Here is a 9,686-nt window from a genome sequence, read left to right as displayed (position 1 = left end):
GTTATGAATAAGGTGTAGTAATTGGCTCATGCAAATAAGGAGGAGTTATTAAGTATGGTGGGAAGAAGTTCTGTTAAGGTTTACAGTTCTTTTGACACGTACTTTTGTTGTTCCAGTTTGGTTTTGAACCATTTTCTGTTCACACCATCACACCAGAAGCTGTTTTAACTCTAGTTACGATATCTTTTATAAATTTCTTATCCAATCAGCTATTTCCACCAAGCTCACTAGCATCTTCATAAAAGAATCATTCATTGCTCTTTTATATGATTTTGCTGCAATGTGTATCTTCTTATCCAATCATAGAACTCTACAGAAACTTATTGCTCTATCTTCTACTTTTTACTAACTCTATAACAGGTTCCATTACTAGACTTTAAAAATTTTTACTGTCTTGCATAACATATTTATTTGTTTACATGAGGCAATTTCTCCTTGCATAAAACATTTTTCTGCTAAACTACAAATGTTTATTCTTACTCTGTGTCTGTTTCAATTTTGTGTTCTAAATCTTCAAACCTTCTCCAGGGTCTTAGGTTTAACACTGTATCTATCCATCTGTCTCCAAGCTTGTGTGTTCAAGGCTTTGGGAGCTCTGTGCTTGCGTTTCCCACATCTCCCCCTTTCTGTCAAACCACAAATACACCCTTAATAGCTTTATCGAACATCTGCCGCACACATTGAAGCAAGCAAGGCACCATTATTAGCACAACTACTATGTCAATTAATATATACATGCCTATTTTTAGAAGTTATTTCAGGCAAGGTGTCTCGAACAGGTCATCTAAACAAGTTTTATAATCAACCCTAATTTTGGATACTGTCGCAGAATGAGGCCTTTGTCGGGGATGAGCCATTTGTCGGGTGCAGGGAAATCTCGGGGCTCAATATGAGTCAATAGCAAGTTCCGTTTATTGAAGAGAGCATCAGACACTTATACAGCAAATAATAAGCTTATGAATATTCTGTTAGCCAAGCGATCTATTGGTTAACTATACCATCAACTCTTCCTCATTCCTTTGGGCCTACATTCTCTATTTCCCACGGCTCTCTGTCTACTTGTTATCATACCCAGCTAGGCCCAAGGACACGCTATCTTGCAGGTGCAAAAACTCAAACAAGCTATGTTCGGTACTTTCCCGGCTCCTGGTTGGCTAACAAGCGAATGTCTACATGACCTCTGTCATGTAGCCATTTCTCCACAATTCCCCTGTTTTCTTGTTGCACAAGCAAGGTTTGATGAGCTAACTGCGTCACACTCTTTGGAATACAAAAATAGGCAATTCTAACAACTATTACATTACAAGCAGCATTCTCAACTAGCAAGGTTTCTCTCTTATAAGGGATCTAAGCCAGGGAGACAAACTGAAAAGGCTGTCACTATTTATAGGATACCCTATACAACAGATACAAAAAAGATTCTATGCTGCTACAAGGCTCAAATAAAACTCAGGTGTGCTAATACAACCTACAAAAATAAGCTAAAGGAGCAACGATTGTCTGGTAAGTTTGCTTTCCGTTCTCAAACAGCAGATATACTTCAAACAGGAATGGCTTTACTCACAAATGCTTCTGATTGTCAGTTTTAACTAAAGTTTCTCTGATGTTCACGACAACACCTTGCACACAAGTCATAAAATAAACACCTAGCATAAAAGCATAAATCTATCTAACATCACTTAAACTTAATAGCACTTAGACTTAAAATACTTAAAATATTTAACCTTAACAGAACTTAACTCACCTAAACTTATTTTTACTTAAACTTAACAGAAATTAAATTTAACAGAACTTTAACTTAGCAGAACTTAAGTTTAACAGACTTTAACCTTAACAAAACTTAACCTTAACAGAACTTAACAGATTTTCAAATCAAGAGAACTTACATGTAAAATCAGTTAAATTTAGCAGAACTTAACAGAACTCAACCGACTTTAAATTCTACATAACTTAAACCTAATATAATTTAAACTTAACAGAATCTAACTTCACTTAAACTTAATAACACTTAAACTTAACAGAAATTAAACTGAACAGCACTTAAACCTAACAGGACATAAATGTAACAAAACTTAACCTTAACAGTATTTAACATTTAATGGCACTTAATAGATAATTTAACTTAAACTATTTAGCGACAGATAGAACTTACTATAGAAATAGAATATAGCATTTACTATAACTTACTTACAGGCCTAACTCTAAAATACTAAGCTAAAACAACTTTCTTCGTATGTTTGCTACAGCATTTTTACACTTGAATGCACCTAAAAATAAGGAGTTTGTTCAAGGTATAGCTGTGGAAAAATTCTTTTGAATTCAGTGCTTGCTTTTACATCTATCACATCCAAGCAAAGCTCAAAGAATACAAAAAGCACACTTATTACATCCTACTTATACAATCACTTTAACACATCTTTAACATTTTAAAATTTTTAAAATACAATTTCAGAGTTTGATGTTCCACCGACTGAGTTATCTGGGCTTCTGATGTTTAAAGTCTATGCTAATACAGGTGATTTTAAGACAGCATAACGGATGCTAAGCCAAATCGGCCGAAATTTGATCCACGCATTCACTACGCTGATTTCTCTTTCACAGTCTCTGCCAGGAAGAACAAAAAGTCTTTTTAACTTAGGTGAGGAACGTCTTCATAGTAATGCTCCTTGGTGTCGCTTATTTATTATCACTGGTTTCTTAATTGCAGTAGGGATCTTTTCTTTTTTTGACAATAGTCACATTTATTACAGCTGTTAAGTCTAAAACTGAAGCTTTTTGCTGGCCGCAGGGCGGAGAGAGAAGCGCTCACACTGGAAAAGCGCTCTGGACTTGAACCGCTTGTGTCGGAGCGGGTGAACAGCCCGCGCTGGACTTCTTGTTTCGTGAGACTCACTGGCAGGCTGAATCACTGCGTGCGCCGGACTCGCAGTGTGGCATCTCAGGCGGCGCGGGTTGCTCCCCCCGCAGCTGCCTCCACTACCGCCGCTGCAGCGCAGCGTCTCAGGCGAGCTGCTTGCCGCGGCTGCTCCCCATGGCGCAGCGCCCATGCCGAGTTCGGAGTGGCACAGCCCCGCAGGCGCCCCGAGCCGCGGCTGCTGCCATCGCAGCAGGGTCGCTGATTTATTGTGCGTATACTTGCAGCGGCAGCACCACAACACACGTTTTTGCAAGTCTATATGCAGCAATCTTGGGAATTCTCTTCCCAAGTCAACAGTCTATAGTCCCCGCTTTTCTAAAAAGCATTTAAAAAGGATTATATGCCGCTTTTCCCTGTATTACCTTTTAACCTGTCATTCATTCAGCGTGCCGCAGCCTTTCCAGGATTTCGACGGCATTCAGTCAGCTGGACTCTCCTGTGAGGTCGCCAGGGCACCGAAGCCCAGCCTTTTGCCTTTTTCCAGGACTCCTCTATAGGGTCGCCTGAGGCGGGGCCCACTTTTTGTGCCTCCCGGGCTGCGTCAGGCCTGACACCCAAATACTGCACCGACCGTGGCTCACAGGGGTCCATAGCGTCCCTGTTCGGGCGCCATTTGTCGCAGAATGAGGCCTTTGTCGGGGATGAGCCATTTGTCAGGTGCAGGGAAAACTCGGGGCTCAATATGAGTCAATAGCAAGTTCCGTTTATTGAAGAGAGCATCAGACACTTATACAGCAAATAATAAGCTTATGAATATTCTGTTAGCCAAGCGATCTATTGGTTAACTATACCATCAACTCTTCCTCATTCCTTTGGGCCTACATTCTCTATTTCCCACGGCTCTCTGTCTACTTGTTATCATACCCAGCTAGGCCCAGGGACACGCTATCTTGCAGGTGCAAAAACTCAAACAAGCTATGTTCGGTACTTTCCCGGCTCCTGGTCGGCTAACAAGCGAATGTCTACATGACCTCTGTCATGTAGCCATTTCTCCACAGGATACACCTTCTTTCAATTGCTGTATGCTTTTATGGATGGATTCTGAATGATCAGACAGATTCATACAACACATTCCATCAAAATCTTTGCATCCATGACTGTGTGCCAATGAGAGAAAATCAATTCCCCTCTTTTGCAGAGTTGCATATCTTACACCTTTGACAACTGCTAACAAATCATTTAATGCAAGAGAAGTAGCATTGGTTTGTGATAGGTTTCTCCTTGAGCCAGGTCTTATGAGCTCTCAGAGAACGTATCACAACCAAGATAGCTCATGTTATGAATGATCAAATTGTGAGCCAAACTTATAAGAAAATTTAGCAAAGATTTATTAATTTGTCTGTGAGACTGAAGTTTGGTCGTTGAAACCACCGCAGCCAAGAGTCAGTGTCGAGCCTGGGATCGGCACTGGGTGAACACGGATCTGACCTCCCAAGTGTCAGAGTCTCCCCAGTTCACGAATGCTGCCTCACACAACGAGTTTTTATACAGTTTATTCTCCCCAAGGCAGAGATGACCAAATGTTCTTTGTGTCTCTTCAAATGCATCGCTGTTGCTTTACATGTGCAGAGGTGGACAAAGGTCCAGTCCAGCTGTCTCGATGTTGTCAGTCCGGAGAAGCCATGTATTCACATGTATCAGGGTGGGGCCATTGGTTATCTCAACAGATGCAATTGGCAGGGCAATAATCGTTTTCAAGTGGGCCCGGCAACCCGGGGGAGCTGACGGTTATAGATCTGGAAGCTTCTATTCTTACGTTAAAGCTTCGATGTTTATCTTAACGTGCAGCCAGGAACTAGATGTATATGAATAAGACAACTGCTCCCGGCCAGGACGGTCAAAAGACATGGTCTGGATTTTACAATATTTTATACATTAATAGCACGAATTTTCTCTACCATATACTACAGCTCAGCTACCTTGAATGGCATAAAATTAGCAGGGTGGCTTCCGAGGTAGTGTTGGAAACAGAAAAAGTTTTAATAAAAGGCAAAATAACAAAGCTCTTTCAGAGAAAAACTGAGCCAGGGACAAGAGGTTCTTGTTCCTGCTAAAACACTCCAGAATAGTGATTATTTCCTTTGTTCTCTTCTTTTTCTAGTGAATTACCGAGGCAGGACCTTTTGGCCTCTGTCCAATTGGGCAGCACCAAGTTTGAGGTTATAGTAGGACTCTTAGTAAAATATCTGTATTGTATATTGAATATCTGTATATAGGCCTTGCCCTGATAAGCCCTGGTTGTTTTTGATAGGCTGCAGTTGCAGCTAGTGAAGATAACTGGGATAAAAGGGGCTGGGCTTGGCCAGTCAAGTTGAGCTGACAACAAACAGGAGAAGAAGTCAGAGCTGTGAAGAACTGCCCCCAAGAAGTATCACCAAGAAGGTACGAGACTTTAGAAATATGAATACAACAGTATGGGACTTTAGAAATACAACAACAAGATTACAACATGAGGTGAATTCTCAAAGGTCCTAAGAGGTGTCTTTTTAACAAATTGAGGAGAGAAACTTCTGGGCTTTTTGCCTTTTTAAGCAGACGAAGAATAATTTGGTCACTCCGTCAACAGGAGGCACATTCCTACAGGTTTCTTTGCTTAGCCAACAGCCTATTAGATCTATTTGCTTTAACACTACTGCAGAGGCAAGTTGAGGTAAAAGTACAGATGCTGAAAACCTTTTCCCTAAACTCCAAGGGTTTAAAATAATCTTTACAATCTGATTTATATTGATGAACATACTTCTTACCTCTGCATCTATTGTCAGTGATCATTTTCATACTTGGTGTTAGCAAAGTCTCCCCAAGCTACGTGGGTCACCTATGATGTGTGATGGAATGGCAGGCCAGGCTCTATCTCCACAGATAAGAAACATCCCTTGGAGCAACTGTAAAGGTGTGTCAATAGACCTTTGTACTGGACAAATATAATTTCCCCAAGAAATTGGGTTATACACTTGGTGATAGGGAGAAAAATCTTTCATCAGCCATGACTCTTTCCCTGTAGCTGAACTTAATACAAAAATCCATTTTTACTGTGCCAAGGAGATCAATCTCCTGATGATCTAAGGATGTTTGAGAAAGTTCTCCTGCCCAATAATTCCAAGTGATCCCAATCCCATGTGCTGCCAGCACTTTTACCTCTTAAAACACAATTAGTTTTCTCTTTTATTGGCCATATGTCCACAGGCAGCCTTACTAAGCAAGTTGAAAATGGATTTTCTGGGGTTGTAGTGGCTAAACATATGGTGTCTAAGCCTGATGCATTAGCTAAAGTCACCCAAACATTTGTTTTGGGTTGCTTAATGGTAAAAGTTGCGCTACTAAAGGCAAACAAAATAAAAAGACATAAGCATAGCATTTGATTTAGCTCCACATTCCCTCAGTTAAAACAGTCACTTTCTTTCTTCCTTTTGGCCTTCCTCGTGGTTTTCTTACTAGCTGTGTTTTTATATCACCCTGTGGCACAATGGCTATGTTCCCACTATCTTCCTGTAGCTGTTTCTTTGGTCCCCCCCTCTTTTTCTTCTGGCCTTTGGTCAGTATAGATGAGACAGGATTCCCTGGTTCCTTGTTGCTCATGTATGCATTGCTAGATATAGTCTCTGTTCCGCTCATGTCTGCCTGCTTATTTTTCTGTTTGTGGGGTTGTCAGCGTGTTTTTGCACATGATATGGCTTTACGTTCTTCGCTGGAATCCACTTAGGTCCTCTACCTGTCAAAACATAAGCATACCCTTTGTTCCACGTTATTAAAGGAAATGGACCCTCAATTTGTCCTGTTTCTAATTAAAACTAAAGGATTTTCTTTCAACTTTGCCTGTGGGCTATTAGGAAAATGCCAAAAAATTAGTGGGTCAGGTTCTGCAAAAGAGCTGTTTAAAAAATTAAAGACATAAAGGTTTATTCAATCACATCTGTGGTGTTGCCTGTTACTTCCCCTTTTTGTTTATCCAAGATATGTTTCAAAGTGTGATGTGCTCTTTCGCTTGAGCCGTGGGAGAGTAGGGAATACCAAAAGTGTGGCGAACACACCAATCCATTAAGAATGTGGCCAATTTTTGAGCTGTATATGTGTCCTGGGGTGACGTTATGATGCTTGTATCCCTATTCATATGTTCTGTGCCTTTAAGACTGTCTCTGAAGAGTGAAAGTTTTGTTTGGATTTCACTTAATAGGGACACAGAGACGGGCAGTACATAGGGCTGCTTTGGCTTTTTGCTTTTGGCTTTCTGCTTTACTCTCTCTCTCTCTCTCCCTCTGCTCTCACTTCTGCTTGCTTTTGCTTCTGCTCATTAGCTAGTTCTAGCCAAACAGTCTAAATTCCTTTCTGGACTGTTTCTCCTCTCCTTTTTCTTTGACCATCTCAAACCTGCTCCGGACTGGGACCTGGAAACACCGAGGGTTTGCACCATTTGGCTGCAGCAGCTGCCCCAGCGCCGGAGGGACTAACAGAGCAACCGCCCCCAAAAGAGACTTTCTGATTTTGTCACCTTTTTCAGAGCGGTGTCATCCGGTATTGTTCATTTTGTGTGCTGGGGGGTGCTGTGCCTGTCACATAAACAGGTTCTCTCTGAGGAATTCTTCCCGAACCAGTTGGGGGGAGAGGCCGTGTGGGTTTGATTTCTGGAGGGGCCCCTTTGGAGATTCTCTACCAAACTTGCCCTAAACCAGGACAATATGCAGGACCATTGTCTGGCTTTATTTCCTCAGGTACACCTAAGGAAGAAAATGCTTGCAAAAAATGTTGACAAACATAATTGGCAGTTTCTCCTGTATGTAAGGAAGCAAAAACTGCACCTGAAAAAGTGTCCACTCACACATGAATGTTTTTAAACTTCCCAAAAGATGGATATTTGATGATATCTGTCATAATTGCAAGCTTTGCAACTTTCGTGGGTTGACAGTTCCTGTGGACATGAGAGGCTGCACAAGTTTACAATCAGGGCAAGCATTTATAATTGCTTTTGCTTGATCTTTAGAAATACAAAACTTCACTTAAGTGCTTGTGCATTTTGATGAAAAAAGGCATGACTCAGTTTTGCTTGTTCAAAAATATTGGGTAAGGTATTTGCAACAACCGTTGTTAATTTATCTGCTCTTGCATTTCTTTCTGCTAAAAATCCTGGAAGCAAAGAATGTGCCCCAATATGGGAAACATATTTCTTTTTTATGGGAAACATATTTTTCCCAAATATGGGAAAAATATTTGTTAGTTCTCTTTTGTAAAATTTAGTAAAGCCATGTGAGATAATGACACATGTTATCATTATTAACAATTTTTAAAACTGGTCCTTCTATTCTTCTGACCACAGCAGCAACATAAACAGAATCTGTAAATCTGTAAACAAATTAAACAAACATCTGAATAATTTAGCAATGCAATTTGTAAGTCTTCTGAATGTTGTAAAGCCCAATCAAAATATTTCTTTTTCAAAGAAGGTAAATCACAAAAAAAATCTTGCCCTGCTGTAGTTAGCAATCTTGCTCTGGCTCTGATTATGATCTGAGCCATCATTTTTAATGTTGTAAAAAATTTTTAGGGACCTGCAAGGTAAGAAAATCCACTCTTTTATCAGCAAAGGATCTTTTTCAGAAGTGTCCCATTGAAATATGAGACCACACAACTGCATTTTTTCTCCTAATACTGCAAGAAAAAAGGGTTGTGGTATTACACAACAGTGCGCTTGTCTTTGTTGAAGAGCTTCAGTAACTTTTCAAAGGGGTTTTTGACCTTCAGGTGTAAAAATTCTAGGAGATTTAATGTTACAGTTTCCTCTCAACAAATCAAGAAGTGGTACAAGTTCATCATTAGTAATCCCTAACACAGGTCTAATCCTATTGATTTCTCTTAAAAGTTGCTGTAAATCTTGCAAAGTATCAACACTGGTCTGAAGTTGTATTTTTGTGGCATAATTTACTGTCCTCTTATTTTCCGTCCTAAATACCTTGATGGTGAGGATTCTTTTATCTTTCATGTAAGATTTTCTAGTCCAGCATTTTGACCTTCTGTGATTACACAGTCATGAGCTTTTTCCATCTCCTTTTGTGTTGGTGCTGAAATAAGCAAATCATCCATATAATATCAAATCATTCCTTGAGGATGCTTCTGTCAAGCTGGAGACAAGGCTCGTGCTACAAACCACTGGCAAATAGTAGGTGAATTCTTCAATCCTTGAGGGAGAACTACTCAGTGATATCTTTGCAAAAGCTCTTGTCTATTGATGCTTGGAACTGAAAAGGCAAAAAGAGAGGCATCTTCTGGATCAAGTGGAATACTGAAAAAACAATCTTTTAGATTGATGATAACAAGAGAGCAATCTCTTGAGATCATTTAAAGAGAAGGAAGTCCCGGTTGTAGAGGTCCCATGTCTTCTATAATTTCATTAATTCTTCTAAGATTATGAAGCAATTTCCAAGAGTCAGAGTTTTTCTTGTGTATGAAAAATACTGGTGAATTCCAGGGGATGTTTTTTTGTTTGATGTGGCCCTTTTGCAGTTGTTCATGGACCAATTTTTTAAGAGGACTAAGTTTCTTATCTTCTAGGGGCCACAGGTCCATCCAAACAGGATCGTTGGTTTTCCACGACAGCTTTAGAGTGGTGCGTGCTGTCGTAGCCCCCATCAAAAACTCATTTCTATTTTTGTTCCCCACTGGACAGCAGGTCTCTTCCCCATACTTTGATGGGTTTTTGTATGACAAAAGGACACATGGCTGCTGTTTTCCTTTCAGGCCCTGTAACAGTAATCATATGTTCACTCTGTAATCCCATTTT

The sequence above is a fragment of the Zonotrichia albicollis genome, chromosome 28 (assembly GCF_047830755.1).
Source record: "Zonotrichia albicollis isolate bZonAlb1 chromosome 28, bZonAlb1.hap1, whole genome shotgun sequence".
In the NCBI taxonomy this organism is placed as follows: Eukaryota; Metazoa; Chordata; class Aves; order Passeriformes; family Passerellidae; genus Zonotrichia; species Zonotrichia albicollis.
This window is presented reverse-complemented; position numbering follows the sequence as displayed.